The following is a 20,685-nucleotide window of genomic DNA, read 5'->3' as shown; positions in this document are numbered from 1 at the left end:
AGAGACCACCTGATTTTTGTGGTATTGCTTTCTCAGGTGTTACTTACTGAAGACCAGGACCAAGAGAAAACACATTCAGAGTTTTGAAAAACAAGTTTTATTTGTGTTAAGAGAATGTATATCTTAGCATTATAGAACTGTTTGGGTTTTGTCTTAGATTTATTTTTTAATGGTATTCCCAGAGGCTCACATTTCAACATGGCTCAGATTTTAGTACACAGCTTTTCTTGTTTATCAGAATCTCACAAGCTACATTTCCTTTATAGCCTTTTATAAAAGGCTATAGGGGACTCGAGTTCACAGTGTGCCTGAAGGTAAATCTGCAAAGGAACTTCAGCATTACAAGACTCAGTGCTGAAATGCTTAACTCTTGGGTGTTCTGCTCTGTGGAAACCTTGATATATAGCATCCAATGTCCAATATCTACAGGGAAAAGTCTAGGCAAAATAAAAGCAACAAAATGAGTGAAAATTTGCCAGAATTGTTTAGTGCTGCTGTTTAAAACTCTTCTGGAGTTCAATGTTCAAAGCAGGGGGAAAAAAAAAAACCAGTAACAACAAACACAAAATCAAACCTTCCCCCAAGCAAAATCTGTATACAGCTAGTGGTTAGGGAGTTCATGGGGGAAACATTAGTGAAATAATGTCAAAATGAAAGATGCAGGGAAATTTTCTCAGAAAAACAAGAATTTGGAGAATTAGAAACCTGTTCTGGTGTGTGTGGCCAAGTTTCTGCTTAGAAACCAGCAGGGAGAAAAGGAATAAAAACCTACCTGCCAGGTAAGTGCTCTGGTAAAATGGACACATGTGATCCTGGAAGGTCAATCATCACGATCTTTTGCAGGAAGTTTAATCTGAGGAGTATTTTAAAACCCAATTGACCAAGCTTCACAGGGGAATAGGACAGGGAGAATCCAGAATGACGATTAATAATTTCTATCATTATAGCACAGACATAGGCACCAGCAGTACTTGGGGAAGTTGCAAGTGGAAAATTACACTGGGGTGTAAATTTTGGAAGTACATTTTTTGTCTACGTCAGACATATGCCTAAAACTCTTGTTGAACTTAGCATTTTGAGACTAATCCTTGTTATCCTACAGGTGTATCCTACTGACTTAAAACAGCTGGCCTTGCTGGAGATTCCTCTGATAACATCAGGCTCTAGCTTAAGACACTTTGTTCCTGAGGGAGAGTGAATTTACTTGGTGAGGAGTTAAACACAATTTCTATCACTAGCAGTATCCATCAGACCGAAGTAAGTACTTGTATTTCTGATGGTGCTATAATGTTATCTGTAGTGACCCTTCATTCAACAGTACTTCTGCATGCTCTGAGGAGTAACTCTTGTAGCATGGGTCAAAAGGACGAGTGACAGGTGCCACCACAGTTCGCTGTTCTTGTATATGTACCCTTAAATTACCACATTCCTCACGCCTCGGTATTCAAGCTTACACAGGATTTCTGAAAGATATGTGTAAGATGTGCAAATCAAAGCCATATGCTGCAAAAACCCAGATATGTAATGCTGGGCCTGTACTTAAACCTCTGAGAAAATAAATGTACCCAGAATGATCTCCCCAACTCTGAAAACAGCTGGTTAAAGGATGAGTAGTTGATGTGGCACAGAATGCAACTAATGTTTGTGCTGTTTGTCTTTATGGAATACTTAGGTAATATGGCCCAAATTAATCTCATCTAATGTTAGACACAGCAATGCACTACTTACGTTAGAAGTGTAGTTATCTGTGTCTCCCTCTATAGTCAGTGGGAAGGAAAAAGTACTTCAAGATGACATTTCACACCACATAAGATCTGATGACTTTGGAAATCTCTCTTTGCTGCATGTGCATTTTGATTAGGTGGCATGAACCCAGACATCTGCATGGAAAAGCTTGTAGAGCATGAGGTGAGGAGACAGAGATCCTGAGAAAAAACTGGGAAGTTATTGCCAGTTTTTGCAGTGTCAGGGTTGTCCTTGCTGAACAAGAGTTTGTATCTCTGCCCTGCAGAGGGAACAAATAACTTCTGATGTTCAGTGTGGGGTGGGAAGATGGGGTGGACCATAGGAGAAAATAGACTGAAGCACAGAGACCAGGGAACTGCTGAGAAGATCTGGGAGTGGCCATAGCTATACCACAGGGATTTTCCAAAGGCTGCAGAAAGGACTGTGTCAAATTTGTTGCAGCTCAGGAAGCCTCCAAAAATTGCTGGACTCAAAATAAGACTGGGGAAACAGACACAACTTTCAAGGACATAGAAGACAGGGAAGAGATTTATTTTCAAGCTTCTTTTTTTTTTTTTTTTTTTTTTTAAGGCTGTCCCACTTTAGTTTTCTCTCTTTAAAAAATCATAAATCATGACCTAGCAATTCATAGCTCTCTTGATATTTTGGTGCTCACTTAAAGAGAACAGCAAATGCCTTCAAAGCTCTGGCTGGTTTGAATGTCTTGGCTCCCCATGCTAGAGAGTTGTAGAGTGCTCTTTCCTGGTTACAGAAATTGCAGCTTCTGAAGAAGATAGATGTTATCTTTCTCATTTGCCTCCGGGCTCCTAAATTTTACTCCACTGAACAAAGAATAAGATTCTTGTTACCCAGTTGTTTTACAGCAATGAATTATCTTCTTGTGATCTTTTGCAACAAAGCTAAGGGATGGTTTCAGGAAACACCTTTCTCTCCTTCGTTCTCCTTGCCCACCCCCAGACTCTCAGTTTTTAGCAGGTGAAGGCACAGAGTCTCTCATACACACTGTATCTCTGCTACAGGAAAATGTGTCTTTCTGAGTTGAAGTGGTTAGATCTGCGACCTGCAGTCATTCACCGCAGCCTTTGGGCTGCTGTTAGTTGTGTTATAAGCAGTACCGGAGGGTATTGACATCCTTGGAGGCGATCTACCTGCTCAGACTGGCAAGAACTCAGTGTAGCAAAGACCAGGAGACAGTTTTTACCTCTTTAACATAAGGCCTTGGTCATGAGAGAGAATACAGTGATTATTCAGAAAGGCTTTAAAATCAGCTGAAGTTTCCATAAGAAGATTTTGTAGCCTGCCCCAGCACAGAAGCTATTATTCATTTTAAAATTCTGCAGGAACATACTTGCAGAGGGTGTTTCATATCTAGTGTTAATTAATGGCTGGGCCTAAAGGGAACAACACACAAGCAGCAACTGGGCTTTCTTAACTCTTTTTCCATGTTTCCTTTTATTGTCTGTTCTGTGGCTAACTTTTGAGAATGATTTCTAACACCATTTATGTGGCTTATGCAGTAAACATGCTGTTCATTTTGCAACATATCAATAAAAATTTTATGTTTTTTATAAACTTCTTTTGAAAAGAGTTTTTTTTGTTTTGGTTTGGGTTTGTTTGTTTTTGTTTGTTTTTTTTTTTTTTTTTTTTTTTTTGCCTAGAGATGGGCTGTCCAGAGGAAACGTTTTTCTTCTTTTCCTTAGGTCTGCTATGAAATGCAGGTTGTTCAAGTAGACCTATCTGCCAGGTAAATTTCAGTCACACACTTGCAGATGAATGTAGCCCCTGAATTGCAAATTAGGGCTGAGTTCAAGAGCTCCTTGTAAATATCTTTCTGAACTTTAAAGCATGGATTCCCTTCACCTAATTTTGGGCCCTTCAGGGCCTAGTCTGTAGTGATCTTCTCTCCCTCTCCAGTCCGTGGGAGAAACAGGTACGGCGGGATGCGCAGGAGGGTTTGTGCAGGCTGGGCTGGCCTCCTGAAGCACATGTCTGTGCTGAGCGTGGGAGGCTGCTGGTGCTCCCGGAGCTCGGCAGAGCTCTGACACCTCAGCTGGCTGTGCTTGCAGAGAACTGCAAATGTGGCATGCGAGAGGGAGGGGAAAAGGTTGCTTTTATTTTACTTTTTCATCAGTTACATGAACTGGCTGAAACCTAAGGCAGGTGGTAATCCTGCTGTGTACGTTCCTTGGCTGTTTTCAGGCAGTCCAGTAAATAAGAGCCATCTCAAGACTTTCCCTGAGAGCTGTCCTTAAAAACAGAGGTCGGTGTTCTCTATCCTTGCTTTAGTTGGTACCAAACTCCAGAACTGTTTCCACTGTAATTCACAGGAAAGTTTGCAGAATAAGTAGTTGCTGACTAGAAATATCAGGAGTCCAAACGGAGCTTCTAGAAGAAAAAACATCTGTGATATGGTAAAAACCACAGGACCCTCAAGTGCATATATTTCTGCCTATCTTGAGAGAAGAAAAAGCTTCAGTAGTTCTGATATTTATATGAGTGACCTTCTGTGTCGGGACAGAGATCAAAGAGAACAAAAACCAAAGGGGGTTGCAGCCAGAGTTGGCCACAATATGTCCCCTTTTTCCACTGGAATGTTAAAAAAAAACCCAAATAAATAAATGTCAATGGGTTCTCAGATGACAGTTTTAGCAAATTATGAGAAGCTTTGTCATTCTTCCCCAAGTCCTAGGTAGATGGTAAAGAGGGTCAGAAGAAGACCACCATAGAAGCAGCACTCAGTGAACAGCCACACCATCTTATAGGTACTACTTCAGTTTTGTTCAGCTTGTGCTTCGTAGAACTGTAGGATACACATTACTGAATAAGAACAGTTGGTCAAAGTAGAAACTGCAGTGTAGGAGGCAGAAGAGGAGATTAGATCAAGTAACATCTGCATAGCTATAAAAGTGCACACTATGGCTTTGCAAGGCTGAGCCAAAAGAATAAAAAGAGGACTCAAAACATGGATATCATAGGGGGAAAAAAACCCCAACGAACACTCTCACAGCATTATGCTGGCCCCAAAAGACTATCACTGAACAGGATGTGAAACAGGATTTAAACCATGACAGAATTCCAGAGGGCACCTTCGGCAGCACAGGGCTTGCTAAAAGCAGGCTGGAGCAGGCTGGCTTAGCACTGAGAAAAGTATATCCTCTCACTCAATCTGTGAAAGCTTTTCTGCAGAAAATGGGCTCCTCTTTCTTTCACTGAAGTGGCTGATTATGCCTCACAGCTTAGCTGGACCAAGGGGGTTTTTTGGTAGGCTGGCTCCTTTGCACAAAAAAAGGAATGGACAGACAGTCTAGCCATCTTGAGGATGTACATCACCATGCAAGAATGGACCAGAATGGCGGCATTTCTCACTATCTTTAATGTAGTTAACCTAAGGGATAGGAATCTAATGTTATTCTGATGTTTTAGAGGGCAACTCAAGCCAATAAAGCCCATGATATATATTAAAAAAGAGATGTAGGCATCATTGCAGGGAAGTCTGCAGACTTAATAGCCAAGGGCTCTGGGAGCAGAATTCGTACCGCTGAGGTAGGTACTGAAGCTAAACGAGCCGACAGGCATTGCAGGGTGGAGGACTGTGGCCAGACCCCCAGCTGTCTGCCAGGCTCGGACACAGACCGGCAGCCTGGCAGAAGGTGCTTACGTGCAAGTGGGGTTCACAGCTGGAACTTCCACAGATACCTGTAAGGTGGTGAGAGCCACCTCGCCGTCATGCAGCCTGCTGTGGAAAGCACTTACTGGAATGGGAGACCTCCATTTTAGGCCTGCCTGAGATGGAGAACTTGCAGGATTTAAGTGCAAAGTGTTTTCTTCAGAGAGGAGTACACTAACCTCCAGGGTAAGAATGGACTGTTCTCGCTCCATCTGTTGAAAGTAGGTCACCAGCAACCCAAACGCAAGCTAATGTAAGCAACGGGAGTGGGCTTCTCTTCTCCAGTGAGACAGGCAGAACAAGTGAAGGGGAGAAAAGGGAAAGGGGAGATCCTAATGTTCAGGCAATGCCCATATATTTTCTGTTCTGAAGAGCATATGTGTCCAGCGATGCCTTTGAAGATATGCACCGAGAGATTGCTAAGCGGTAGGTGTAAGCTCCCCTGGACAAACACACAAGTGCTGTTTTATTAGCCAGTAACTCAACTTAGCTTCTCATCATAAAAATATTTCTTAGTAATTAGATATCTATTTTAACTGTAATGATTATATTCATAAGATATTAAGCAGTACTCTCTGACACCCACAAAGTACGGTGGTCTTTAACTCATCTAACACAATTTCGGAAAAAACTGCATAAAAAATTCCATTGCAGAATTGAGAATTTCTGCAAGATTTATCCTTTAGTTGTTTGGGGTTTTTTCCCTATATGTAAATGAAATATGTTTTCACTACTTAAAAGAAAGCAAGCATTAAGTCCTAAAGAAATTAAAAGCCTTCAGTAATATCTGTATGTAATACTTTTTGTGAGTTGCCTAGGAAATTGTTTATCCACATGTAGGAGAGATATCATTTTTAGTTTGAGACACAGAACATTCATCACAGCTTTTAAAATATTTTTCTGCAAGAAGGCAAGAAACAGGCTCTTTAATCTTATCGATCAAGGTGCAAGTCAACACATATCCAAAAGGCAGTTGAAGTGTGGACCAGGCTGTATCCAAAATGAGCAGATCTGTTTTATATATGTAAACTGAAATGTCCAGATCTCACAGTATTGAGAAATATTCATTTTCAAGATATTATTTTCGAAATAACAGGAAATGGCAATCTTTGCAGGAGAGTCATTCACTTTTCATTTAGGATTAGAATCTGACAGGTACTTAACTGTGTTACAGAAATAGCAAAGCTGGGATGAATCCACTGTCCTTTCATAACTTACATAAGACAGGGAGACATTGCACATCCTGCAACGGAGAACACAGTATGGCATCATCTCAGCCTCATGGGTTTTGGTGCCCTGAACAATGCAGGGAAAGGACATGGAACTATGATGATACAGTCTCATGCGAGCCTTTTCTCTTTCTAAAGCTCTAGGATAAATAGTGATTCAGACATATATAGGGCATGGCAGGCAAAAAAAAAAAAAAAAAAAAAAAAGGGTTCTGACTGTGTTATGCACATAAGCTCTTCAGCAGAGCTGTTCAGCTGTTCAAGAGAGCATAGGAACATAAGGAATTACCTATAATGTGACTCCAGTGCTCCATCTATCCTGTTCCCAAGAGTGGCTGTCGGAGATGCTGTTTGGGAAGACGGCGTGAGCATCCCCACTCTCTGCAGGCTATCACCTTTGCTGTCTCCCAAAATTAGATTAGGGATGTTACAGGGTCCATCGCTGCATATAGCTTTTGCAATTTGACTATGCATCGATTGTCCATGAGTTTGTCTAACAGTTTTTTGAACATGCTTAAATTACCAGCCTCCATAATCCATCTTAACAGACATTCTCATTACTTTCTTTTTAAAAAAGACTCTCTTTTCTCTGTTTTAAACTTACTGCAAATCAGTTTCAGTGCTCCCTATTTGTAATATTACTGCCCTTGATGAATGCCAGTTCCACACTCACCTAATCTACAACCTTACAAATTTGAAGTTGCCCAGTTTTGAGTAGGACATAAGACTAGATGACTTCCTGAAGTCAGAAGATGACCCCCTGAGGTCTTCTATACAGTTGAACTTCCAGCCTGAATTATTCTACTCTTCACGGTTTTTGTAAATCCTGACCATATCACTCTTCAGTCTTCCCCTTGGCAAATTGAAGTTTCAACTTTTCTTGTCTCTCCTCATAAGGCAGCTGCTTAATCATTTCAGATGCCCTTCTCTGTAGTTTCTTTAATTCCACACTGTCTTTCTTGAGACTGTGGAAACTAGAACTACACACCATAAGCAAGATATGGGTGTCCCAAAATTTTATATAGTACCTGTTTTCATCTCAATATCCTTCCTTACATTGCTCACTGTTTTGTTGTCTTACTTCAGCTGTTGCTGCACACAGATCTAATGATTTCTGAGACCTGTCACTGATGACTCCAAGACCTCTTTTCCCGAGTTGTAAATGTTACACTCCCTAAAGCTATGTGATGTGGCTTTCTGTGGTTCATGCCTGTATAGCATAATCCAATTTTTACATCTTGGCTTTTAGTAGTGTCCTTGATAAACTTCAGATTTCCTTCTTGACATTTGTAATACAGCACGGAGAGAGGACTATGGTGTAGCTGTGGTGATTTCATGTGTTTTTTTGCAGCAAAGAAGGTAAAGAAAAAGAATGGATAGAGACAAAACCAGCTTCAGGGCTTCAAAATGGTCGAGCAATACTGAAGTGACAGCTTTGCTGTGTTCCAGTAATTGTCATGCTGTTGGATTGTAACACACATCTATTTATCTGATCAAATGTTATGAAATCTCTGGGAGGTGTTTATTATTATGGTGACTTTGCTTTTCCGTATACAGGGTTGCCCTGATTTTTGATCCAACAGCAGGATTCAATGTCTTTGTTATCCACGTAGAGTACAGTAATATCCTCCAAATTACTGATCTTATTCTTTGAACACACAATAGATTTTTAGAGATGGTGTAAGTATGTTTGCTAATTAGTTCATGAATCAAATTAGTCATGTACAGGACTCCTTTTATCTTGAATGATCTTGATAATTGGTTAACATGGCTTCTTCAAACATTCCTGAGTTTAAATAATTAGTTTCAATCAAGATGCTTACCACTGTCATATACAATTGTTGTTACTGGTGAATAATAGATGAAACCAAGTCAGCAACTCACAGTTTCCAAGGTATGACCTGACACGTAGGTATGATCTTACATCATTCTGATATCAGAGATGGTGCAAACGTTCATTATCCTTTCTCACCATCTCGTTTGTATTCTGCAGCTCTCTTTTTGAAATGAATCCTCAGAGTTACTTCTTGAGCCAAGAATTCATATCAGTCTCAGTAATTTAATTTGAGTGAAATTGCATCAGTTTTTTACCAACACCTTTAGTCTATTGTCATCCTTCAGAGAACTAAAAGAACAATGAAACACTGGTGAGGTTGTAAAAGCAATCTGATATCATTGAACAAGTGGGTGGTAAGGCATTCACAGCTTCTCTATGGAGAGGTGTGCTGGTGAAGGATTGGACCTCACACGCTTTTGCCTGCAGAGTCAGAAGGATGCTGCTTGGTGAGTGCTGATGCAGGTTACAGAACAGATGGCTTTTCTAAGCATGAGTCTCACCTGCTGCCAGCTATTGCTTGCTGCTCAGGGTGGTCCTTGTACAATATGTGCCATCGTCTTCTAAAAATAGTACCCTTCAAGGAACATGGCGAGCACACATCCGAGAGCATAACATATCATGTTACCAAGTTATGGACAATTTCTTACAACTATCTGTAGCGAGATTACAGAATGACACCATAGCTCTAATATTTTAATTTCTAAGGAGTTGCTTTTATCCCTAGTTCTGCTAATTTCACTGTTATTCTTTCTGTGGCCTGATTCTGATATCCTGGCTCTGCAATCTTTCTTGCTGAATTCAGTGGAACTGCTTTGAGAACCTCAGCCAGAAATCCATGGGACCTTGGATCAAGCCAACACAAAACAGTGCTCAGGATGAGGATGTATTAAATGAAAACATACCGACACAGGTGAATGAGAAGATCAATGGCAAGTTTTGCTAAGAATGAGTCTAGTAATTTATTAAATTGAAAGTAATATCACCATTGAAGTTTTCCAGCAGTTTATGACTGAGATTTGACTGCATGGCTACAAGGGGAAAAGATTGTTCCAACTGGCCTGCACCTTCTCCAGGCTGTTTTGTCAAATTACTTACATTGTACGTCAGTAACTGGTTACTCTCTGAGAATAGAATGCATTAGTAGATGTTTGAGGACATGACTCCTTTTAGAAAAATATATAGTTAGTTTAAGAGCAATGTTTTATGTTGAACTGCAGCTTCATCCAACTGCATTTCTCCCTTCTACCTGTATATTAATCGACAATTAATTCTTATCCCATTTTAATTACAAAAAAAAGGTTTACCAACTGTATTTTAAACATTAAAGATCTTATCTACAAATGTTTAGATGCTCAGCAAGGCAATGTAATCATAATCAACACAGTTCCCCTAATGAAATGTGATTATGATCTAGGAAGTTACATTTATTAGGCTGCAAGGACTGGCCAATTTTCTTTCTGGTGTGAGTTAAAAAAAAAGGAATTGAACCAACAGCATACAGTAGTAATAAAAACATGAAATCTATAAAAAATAACTCAGGGAGACTCCATTCTCCATGATGTAGTAGCATCAGATTAGAAGGATGGTATTTTTTATTAATACATCAGAAGACAATGATATGGTCTAAAAAAGTTTGGTCTTCATACACCATTCTTTACTGTTGTCCTGCTCAGAGTGCTGTACTTCTCTCCTGAAAGACTTTTCAGGCCACAATTAATCACCTATGGAACTAATTCTCTAACCAGAAATGACTTAACTTGGGTATTATGATTTTTATATTTTAAAAAGATAAAAACTCTGCAGCATCAGACTTAGACAAAGAGATGTATAGTCCATGTTGACCATGTCCTAATACATAAAGATTCATCTACCCTATTCTTAACACAATTTCTACAATTTAACACTTTGATTCCTCGTGATAGAAGTTAATAGGGGCTTTGTCATTGATGCAGAATATTGTCCCAGGTCCTGAATTTAAATAGTAAAGGCAAAATCCAAAGTGTCATTTTGTTTTGGTTTGGTTTGTTTTTGCTTAAGCCTGGTCAAAACATTCACACTTGCAGCTGCTGTATTAACTCACATATGTCCTCACAGCAGATAATCTCACAGGTCGACTCAAGAGATATTTATATCACAGTAATGATGCAGAAGGATACGAATATATTGCTCAGAAATCAGAAGCGGTAAAACAAGGGGCAGTGTTCTGGAAGTTCCTCTCTCATAGGAGTGGTTCCTCAAAACCTCCAATGCCATCCTGATCATTAAGTTTCCTATTTTTACCTTTATAAAGTTGTTCATCCCCATTTCAGGTATGAGAACTCACTTTACGCTGTATGAAGTGAGAGTTTGCAGGAATGGATGCTCCATTACCTTAGCCCAGTTGTGGTTTTGTGAATTTGCCTTTTAGTAAGTTAGTTTGAAAGCAGAGAATGATTTTTCGCCTTAGCAATACTTCTCAACAAATTTAAGAAGCCTTGTTCAAAAAAAGCTTTAAATATTGGCTTAAACACAATTGGCTACACTGTGCTGCGAGTTTGTGCTATGGTATTACTTGGAGCCCTGGACATCTTCTCATCCAGCTGGATCCATCCTGGATGAACTCCCTCTGGCTAACACAGCGAGCTCTCTTCCCAGGGTGTAAGGAGCAGAAAGGAAAGGATGTTACAGGACTTGGTAGTCAAGACGTACCCCAGCACAGGCATGAATGGGAATATTTCGGAGCTTAGGTATAGCCACTTTTGGAGCTATTTGCATCCTAGCACACAATTCTTTGAACTGTTGTATGCTGTGTATTTCACCTACTTCTGAAAGATTATTATTTGGGAACAGGGCAGTCAGGAGTTCCAATAATCATTATTTCCCAGGAGGGAATCAAAAGGAGTGGAAGAGCATCCGTGCTAAATGATGTTGCTCTCACCTCGCGTGAGATCAGAGCTCGAGTCACTGCCTCTTTCCTTTCAGCCTCCCAGAGGCTTTTCTCTGCTCTGCCCACTTGCATCATGCAGGCAACTTAAAAGATAGCTGTGTAGGTTTTTTTCTCACAATCGGCATGGAGATCAAGCAGCGGGACCTGTCAGATGGACCTGCACTCATGTTCTTCATAGCACTTTTAAGGAACAGCATAATGTCATTGTGTAAGTAATGATATTTATGGGAAGTTATTGATGAATGAGTAGAGTTAATGAACTTTCTCTTCTGAGAAGAAATTCAGCTGGAGTTGACCTAGATGAGCTAGTTTAGCCTGGAATTTAATTAACTTGACTTGGCCATTCTTTGAAAGAGCAAGCAGTTCCTATTGAGCCATTCGGGTCTCTTGGGCAAGTATGTAATAAAGCATTTTTCTAATATAGTTCATTATTTAGCAGAGGAATCAGAATGAAGGAAACAAATTAGTGAGAAGTTGCATCCTTTTGAAAATCTTTTCCCTTTTATTACAGAAAAAAAAATGCCCTAAATAAAATTCATATTATCCACTTAGAGTTCATAAAAGTGCATAATTTAGATATGCTAATAACTAGCGTATTTTTGAATTACAATGTATTTAAAATTTATATTATGCAGTTAGTGGTTTTTAATGTGTACTGTTTACCCCAAAGATTTAACCAGCTCCAAAATATTTAAGGTAATTAGAGTACCACAGAAATCTTCTATGCAACACTCTCGTGTGTCACCTCATCACCACCCGTAATGAACATTGCATGGACGGTGTGAGAGTAAACCAAGTTCCTTGGCCTTGTATGTGGAGGATGAAATGCATACTACTGCTGCTGCTGAGTATGTGTCCATGCTTTGCTTAGTCTATATAGGTTCTTATATTGTGCTTCAGCTCTATAAGCACTTCCTAGTACTGTTTTAGAGGACTTGAGGAACGCACGATACTCTTTCTTATACTCTCCTCCAGGGAGCCACGGCCAATGGCAGCTGGTAAAAGCAAAGACTTGAGACCTTAAACATGACAAATCTGAGCTTTTATACGTGGTGTAAGTGTTAACACTTTAGGGAGAAGTTGTGCTAAGGACCGGCACTGAGCACAGGTGCGGTGTAAATAAATGGGCTTTGGGGTAGCCTGCAGCTTGTGCGCTGTAGTGGGCAGGAAGGCAGGGAAATGAAGGTGCCAGAGGAAAGTGGAAGAGGGGAAAAGAGAAGGGCTGACAGGCAGCTTAAGACAGTCTACTAATTGGCTTTAGATTTACAGGAAAGTGAGCGCTACCAGAGCTGTGCAATATGAACATACCTGGGGAAAAAGACGTTTAATAAAACAAACAAACAGAGAGTCTTCCAAATGCTGCAGAGAAATGGATGGAAATGATTCCTAGTCACTTTGAGGGAAATTACATACATTTTTTATGTGTAGGACTGAGCATAGTTATCACTCCTGTATTTGTTTTTCTGTTTTCTACAAAATCAGTGCAGCTAGCAGCAGCCGGATAATTCCGGGCAGGAATCATACATCCTAGTACGGAAAAAGAGAGATCCATTGGTACAAAACCTCCAATGTGGGGGTTCAATGCTGTGCAATAGCCTTCTTTCTCAGCTGCACGCCAGCGGTTCTGAACCGCTGGCAGATTTTTCTATGTGTCTGCTTTTCTGCAGGTCCCTGAGGATTTCCCCAGCAGCTGCAGCCGGAGCGCCCACAGCACGCTGACGCTCCGGCAGCACCAGCCACAGCGCAGCTGCAGGGTGTGTGAAACCAGCACCCCCGTTAGCTGCGTCTGCCTCTGCCTGAGATGTCCTTACAACTACTGGGCCACGGGAGCGGAGGTTTCTGCATTTCCCTAAAATAACACTGTATAGATACCTCTGTCACCGTACGGACAGGAAGTTTTTTAGAGCAATGTACAGATTAGAGCAGCCGTTGTTACCTGCTTGTGATTATTTTTCCTTCGCTATAGACCTGCTGTAAAGTAGTGACACTTCTGTTGCTACTAATTACCCTCCTTTTTTCACGTTAGATAACAATCCTTTGTCTTTGAAGCAAAGATGAGTATTTATATGGAAGGCTAATTTACCAATACTGGGAGCTGTAATCTGAACCGGAACATTCAAAAAAAGGGTATAAAGTCTATGAAACACCCCTTGAAGATGATTTTTATGGGGAATTCTGAAATAATTAAAATTTCTAAAAGATCAATGTTCTCTAAAACTGGATTTTGCATTCATGGCTAGTATCCACAGATATAATTACTATGATTTTTGTTCCTCATAAAAACTCTTGATCTGCTGTATTGAAAAAGAAAATGGGAAGCAATTATCATTCTTGCTGTGAAATTTCATAAGAAAATTATATCTAGCATATATTGTCAACATTATATAGTACAAAACATAGCCACAATTAGGAGCAGCTATTGAAAAAGTTTCAGCTAAGCGGAGCTTCATGATTAAACAAATGTTGTAGGAAGATCAACTAGAATGGAAAGCATTTATGACATTATATGGGCATAAAAATGTATTTGCAATGCTGTGGCAAAGCTAAACTGTTAAGTAGTGGCGTATTACCATTCATGAAGACACATCAATCTGATGTTATTAAATGTAATTCTCTTTGTGCTACTATTTGCTGTTTAAAATGGAAGAAGAAATTATTGTTCTTTATTTATTCAACCTGTCACCTCAGATCTGAAGATCTGTCAATTTTTCTTACTTTTCTTACTTTTCTTACTTTACTTACTTGAGTGTTCTCGAATTTGTATTTGAATTCCGTAGAGAAAAGAGTGAAAAGGAGGTAAAGGTAGCCATGGTTAAGCTGCTACACTGGGCTGATTCCTCTGCTCTACTGGAGAGGTCCCGTGTGGGTTAAGAGATACTTCTGAAGAACCTTTTGTGGATCTAGGATTAAGTGTGCCAATACTCGGAGCTACCAGACACTTCCCTGCACCGGATTGGAAATTCAAATATTCATGTTAAATGCCTAAAATGCATGTATGGAAAATAAATTTATGTGGGTGCCCTGGGTGGGGATACACAACTGTAGAGCAGGAGGATATTTAAGCCTGCAAACAGTAAATGAAAAAGGGAGAAGTGTTTCTGAAAGCCCTTCTCTCTCCTGCACTTCACAGGCGTTAAAGCACTAGCCCAAGAAGCATAGAAACTGGGATTTAGGCCTGTCCTGGGTTCAGCTGGGATAGAGTTAATTTTTACAGGAACCTGGGAGGTGGGGGCATAGCCGGGGCAGCTGACCTGAACTAGCCAAGGAGCTATTCCATACCATGTGACATCCTGCCCAGTATATAAATGGGGAGCGGGCCGGGGGGTGGTCTCTGTTTTTTTTCGGTGGGGGAAGTGGCGGAGCGTCGGGTCCCGGGTGGTGAGCAGTTGCACTGTGCATCACTCTTTTTTGTATACCTTTTTTCATTAGTGCCGTTGTTGTTGTTGTAATCTCTTTTGTGTTTGTCCCAGTAAACTGCCTTTATCTCAACCCTCGAGGTTCCAGTTTCTTTTCCTTTTCTCTCCTCCGTCTCCTCCCCATCCCACCGGAGGGGGGCGGAGGAGTGAGCGAGCGGCTGCGTGGTCCTTTGGTACCGGCCGGGCTGAAACCACGATAGTCCTTTTTGGCGCCCAACGTGGGGCAGAAGGGTTGAGATAACGACAGATCTGGCCAGAGCGTGTTGAAACAAATTTGCCAAACGCATTTCTTAGATATATAGATGTTAGCCACAATGTTGTTTCATTTGTTTACATGGTGGCGTTTTGTAAGCTCTTATATGCTCTATGTATTGCCTGTAGTTGCGTATCTCATCTCTGGGAGAGTGATTGGGATTATCATTTTGCTGTACTGGGCAATGTCGACTTATGAAATGATTACATCACTGGTCATGAGGTTAAGCTGGTATCTGTATGAGGCAGTGATATCATTTCCATACTTTGGGCGCCTTCTGTCGGATTTTATTGGTAATTACACCCAATCCATGGGGAAATTAGGGGGGGATACCTCCCCCCGTCCGTTCACCTCCCTCTTCTCCTTCCGACTAATTACAACAGCTTTTGAGAATTTTGAATATCCTTGGGATGCGCAAGCCAGTGTGCTGTTAGTGCTATGCCTCCTGAATATGTTTCAGGTCTTGTTTAGGGCTACAAAAACGCTCTTTAAGAGTACCACTCAGAGATCTCCCCCAAAGCTGGAGACTCATGGGTGGCACGGCATGTGGGAGCATATGGGCAAGTATCTAGAGAACTTCTCACCGCCAGTGACTTGGAAGTTCACTCCCGAACAACTACAGAACCCTTATGAAGTGACAGAATATTTGAAAGAAAAATGCTGTGGCTATTCCAAAGACATACAACTCGCTGCACTGTGCTGGGCTCTGGCCAATATCTACCAAACACTGCTTGATATTATGCAGCACCCTCGGGGGGAAAAGGGGGAAAAGATGGAAAACAGGACAACATGTACCGTGGCTACCCAAACCCTGACAACAGACACCGTGGCTGCCCCTACCCCGACAACAAGCACCGTGGCTGCCCCTACCACGACAACAGGTACCATGACTACCCCTACCCCGGTGACAGACACTGCAGCTGAACCAGAGAACCAGCCTGTGCCAGTATCAGTCGCCCCTGTACAGAAAAAGAAACACACAAAGAAATCAGTTCGCTTAGCGAGAGATGAAGATGAACCAGGGTCATCGCGAGAACAGGAGGTAGAGGCAGAACCTGAAATAATTACCCGATCTCTATCCATGAGTGAGTTGCGTGACATGCGAAAAGATTTTAGCCGCCACCCAGGTGAGCACATTGTTACCTGGCTGCTCCGATGCTGGGATAGCGGGGCTAGTAGTGTGGAATTAGAGGGTAAGGAAGCCAAGCAGCTGGGATCTCTGTCTAGGGAAGGGGGCATCGACAAGGCGATTGGGAGAAAAACACAAGTCCTCAGCCTCTGGAGGCGACTTTTGTTAGGTGTAAAGGAAAGATACCCCTTCAGGGATGAAGTTACATGTCACCAAGGCAAGTGGACCACCATGGAGAGAGGTATTCAGTACCTGAGAGAATTAGCCGTGCTGGAGGTGATTTACAATGATCCAGAAAATGCGCAGTCACCCACAGATCCAGATGAAGTCCAATGCACACAACCCATGTGGCGGAAGTTTCTACGAAGTGCACCACCAACCTATGCCAACTCATTGGCAGTAATGTCCTGGAGAGAAGGCTATGGACAAACGGTGGATGAATTGGCTGTCCAACTCCGGCAATACGAAGGGAGTCTCTCTTCCTCCCTACGGGCCTGTGTCTCAGCTGTGGAGGAGTTGTCCCGAGAGTTCCAGCAATTCAAAGTGGATCTGTCCTCCTCCTCACCTGTACAGGCCCGCATCGCAGTTATTGGGAGTAAGCGTTCCTCTGCCCAAGAGAGAGGAGAGAGAAAGTACACTCGACGGGCTAACCTGTGGTTTTACCTGCGTGACCATGGAGAGGACATGAGGAAGTGGGATGGAAAACCCACTTCAGTCTTGGATGCACGGGTACAGGAGTTGCGAGAAAAAGCAACCAGAAAAGAGAATTCTTGGAAAACTGCTGCTCCAGTTTCCCGTGAGCAGTCCCCCAGACGCAGTAGATGGGCTGATCTCATTTCCGATCCCCTTGAAGGGACTTCCGATTTACGTGTGCAGAAAGTGAGTAACGGATGTTCTAACCAGGATTAGAGGGGCCCTGCCTCCAGCCAGGTGGAGGAGAGGGACAACCGAGTCTACTGGACAGTGTGGATTCGATGGCCTGGCACATCAGACCCACAGGAATATAAGGCTCTAGTGGACACTGGTGCACAATGTACCCTAATGCCATCTAGTTATAAAGGGGCAGAACCCATCTGTATCTCTGGTGTGACAGGGGGATCCCAAGAGCTAACCGTATTGGAAGCTGAAATGAGTCTAACCGGGAATGAGTGGCATAAACACCCCATTGCGACTGGCCCAGAGGCCCCGTGCATCCTTGGTATAGATTATCTCAGGAGGGGGTATTTCAAGGACCCAAAAGGGTACCGTTGGGCCTTTGGTATAGCTGCATTGGAGACGGAGGAGATTGAACAGCTGTCTACCCTGCCGGGTCTCTCCCAAGACCCTTCGGTTGTGGGGTTGCTGAAGGTTGAAGAACAACAGGTGCCAATTGCTACCACGACGGTGCACCGGCGACAATATCGCACCAACCGAGACTCCCTGATCCCAATCCATAAGCTGATTTGCCAACTGGAGAGCCAAGGAGTGATCAGCAAGACTCACTCACCCTTTAATAGTCCCATATGGCCCGTGCAGAAATCCAATGGGGAATGGCGACTAACAGTAGATTATCGTGGGCTGAATGAAGTCACGCCACCGCTAAGCGCTGCTGTGCCAGATATGTTAGAGCTTCAATATGAACTGGAATCAAAGGCAGCTAAGTGGTATGCCACAATTGACATTGCTAATGCATTTTTCTCCATTCCCTTGGCAGCGGAGTGCAGGCCTCAGTTTGCTTTCACTTGGAGGGGCGTCCAGTACACCTGGAATCGACTGCCCCAGGGGTGGAAACACAGCCCCACCATTTGTCATGGACTGATCCAGGCTGCACTAGAAAAAGGTGAAGCTCCAGAGCACCTGCAATATATTGATGACATCATCGTATGGGGCAACACGGCAGAAGAAGTTTTTGAGAAAGGGAAGAAAATAATCCAAATCCTTTTGAAGGCTGGTTTTGCCATAAAAGAAAGTAAGGTCAAGGGACCTGCGCAGGAGATCCAGTTCTTAGGAGTAAAATGGCAAGATGGGCGTCGTCAGATCCCTGTGGACGTCATCAACAAAATAGCAGCTATGTCCTCACCGACTAATAAAAAGGAAACACAGGCTTTCTTAGGTGTTGTGGGTTTTTGGAGAATGCATATTCCAAATTACAGTCAAATTGTAAGCCCTCTCTACCAAGTTACTCGGAAGAAGAACGATTTTAAATGGGGGCCTGAGCAACGACAAGCCTTTGAACAGATTAAGCAGGAGATTGTTCACGCAGTAGCTCTTGGGCCAGTCCGGACAGGACAAGATATTAAAAATATGCTCTACACTGCAGCTGGGGAGAATGGCCCTACCTGGAGCCTTTGGCAGAAAGCACCTGGGGAGACCCGTGGCCGACCTCTGGGGTTTTGGAGTCGGGGATATCGAGGATCCGAGGCTCGCTATACTCCAACTGAAAAAGAGATCTTGGCAGCATATGAAGGAGTTCGAGCCGCCTCAGAAGTGGTTGGTACTGAAACACAGCTCTTCTTAGCACCTCGACTGCCAGTGCTGGGCTGGATGTTCAAAGGGAAAGTTTCCTCTACGCATCACGCGACTGACGCCACGTGGAGTAAGTGGATCGCACTGATCACACAGCGAGCTCGCATAGGAAACCCCGGTCGCCCAGGAATGTTAGAAGTGATTACGGACTGGCCAGAAGGCAAAGATTTTGGAATGTCGCCAGAGAAAGAGGTGACACGGGCCGAAGAAGCCCCGCTGTATAATAAACTGCCAGAAAATGAGAGGCAATATGCCCTGTTCACTGATGGGTCCTGTCGCATTGTGGGAAAACATCGAAGGTGGAAGGCTGCTGTATGGAGTCCTACACGACTAGTCGCAGAAACTGCTGAAGGAGAAGGTGAATCGAGTCAGTTTGCAGAGGTGAAAGCCATCCAGCTAGCGTTAGACATTGCTGAAAGAGAAAAGTGGCCAGTGCTCTATCTCTATACTGACTCGTGGATGGTGGCAAATGCCCTATGGGGGTGGCTACAGCAATGGAAGAAGGGCAACTGGCAGCGCAGAGGTAAACCCATCTGGGCTGCCGCACTGTGGCAAGATATCGCTGTTCGGATAGAGAAGCTAGTGGTAAAAGTACGTCACGTAGATGCTCATGTACCCAAGAGTCGAGCCACTGAAGAACATCAAAACAACCACCAGGCAGATCAGGCCGCCAAGATTGAAGTGTCTCAGGTGGACCTGGACTGGCAACGTAGAGGTGAGCTATTTATGGCTCAGTGGGCCCACGATACCTCAGGCCATCAGGGAAGAGATGCAACATATAGATGGGCTCGAGATCGAGGGGTGGACTTGACCATGGACACTATCTCACAGGTCATCCATGAATGTGAAACATGTGCTGCAATTAAGCAAGCCAAGCGGCAAAAACCCCTGTCGCATGGAGGACGATGGCTGAAATATAAACAGTGGGAGGCCTGGCAGATTGACTATATCACACTCCCACGAACACGCCAAGGCAAGTGCCATGTGCTTACAATGGTGGAAGCAACCACTGGGTGGCTGGAAACATACCCTGTGTCCCATGCCACTGCCCAGAACACTATCCTGGGCCTTGAAGAGAAAATTTTATGGCAACACGGCACCCCAGAAAGAATCGAGTCGGACAACGGGACTCACTTCCGAAACAACCTCGTAGACACCTGGGCCAAAGAACATGGCATTGAGTGGGTGTATCACATCCCTTATCACGCACCAGCCTCCGGAAAAATTGAACGGTACAATGGACTGCTGAAAACTACATTGAGAGCGATGGGGGGTGGAACTTTCAAGCATTGGGATACACATTTAACAAAAGCCACCTGGTTAGTTAATACTAGAGGATCCGCCAATCGGGCTGGCCCCGCCCAACCAAGAGATCCACATACTGTAGAAGGGGATAAAGTCCCTGTAGTGCGCATGAGGAGTATGTTAGGAAAGACAGTCTGGGTTAGTCCTCCCTCAAGCAGAAGCAAACCCATTCAAGGGGTTGTTTTTGCTCAAGGACCTGGGTACACCTGGTGGGTGATGCAGAAGGATGGGGAGGTTCGATGTGTACCTCAGGGAGATTTGATTTTGGGAGAGAATAGCCAGTGAATTGGGCTGTATGATATTTAACTGCTAAATAACCTGCCAATGCATGTCATTGTATCTATAGTGTCTATATGCCATATCAAGGGTATTATTGTGAGAATTATCCAAATGACTACAGGATGGACTTTTGAAACTGAGCCAAGTACAACAGCGATAGAACTTGAACTGGCACCCACCAATTTCCTCAAGATCAACATCTTCGACCTGCAGACCAGGGGCATGAGTTGCACCAAATGTACTAGCCACAAGTTCCAGAGGCAGCGTACAACAACCCAACATCTCACACCATCTCTCTCTTATCCTGAAGAACTGTTACAACAGATAGAGCCCCAAAATTGATGGACACATTAGAGGGATAGCCCATAGGCTAAAGGAACACCGTGTGTGTGT

The sequence above is a fragment of the Accipiter gentilis genome, chromosome 16, assembly GCF_929443795.1.
Source record: "Accipiter gentilis chromosome 16, bAccGen1.1, whole genome shotgun sequence".
NCBI lineage: Eukaryota > Metazoa > Chordata > Aves > Accipitriformes > Accipitridae > Astur > Astur gentilis.
The sequence above is the reverse complement of the archived record's forward strand: the minus strand, read 5'-3'. Positions refer to the sequence as shown.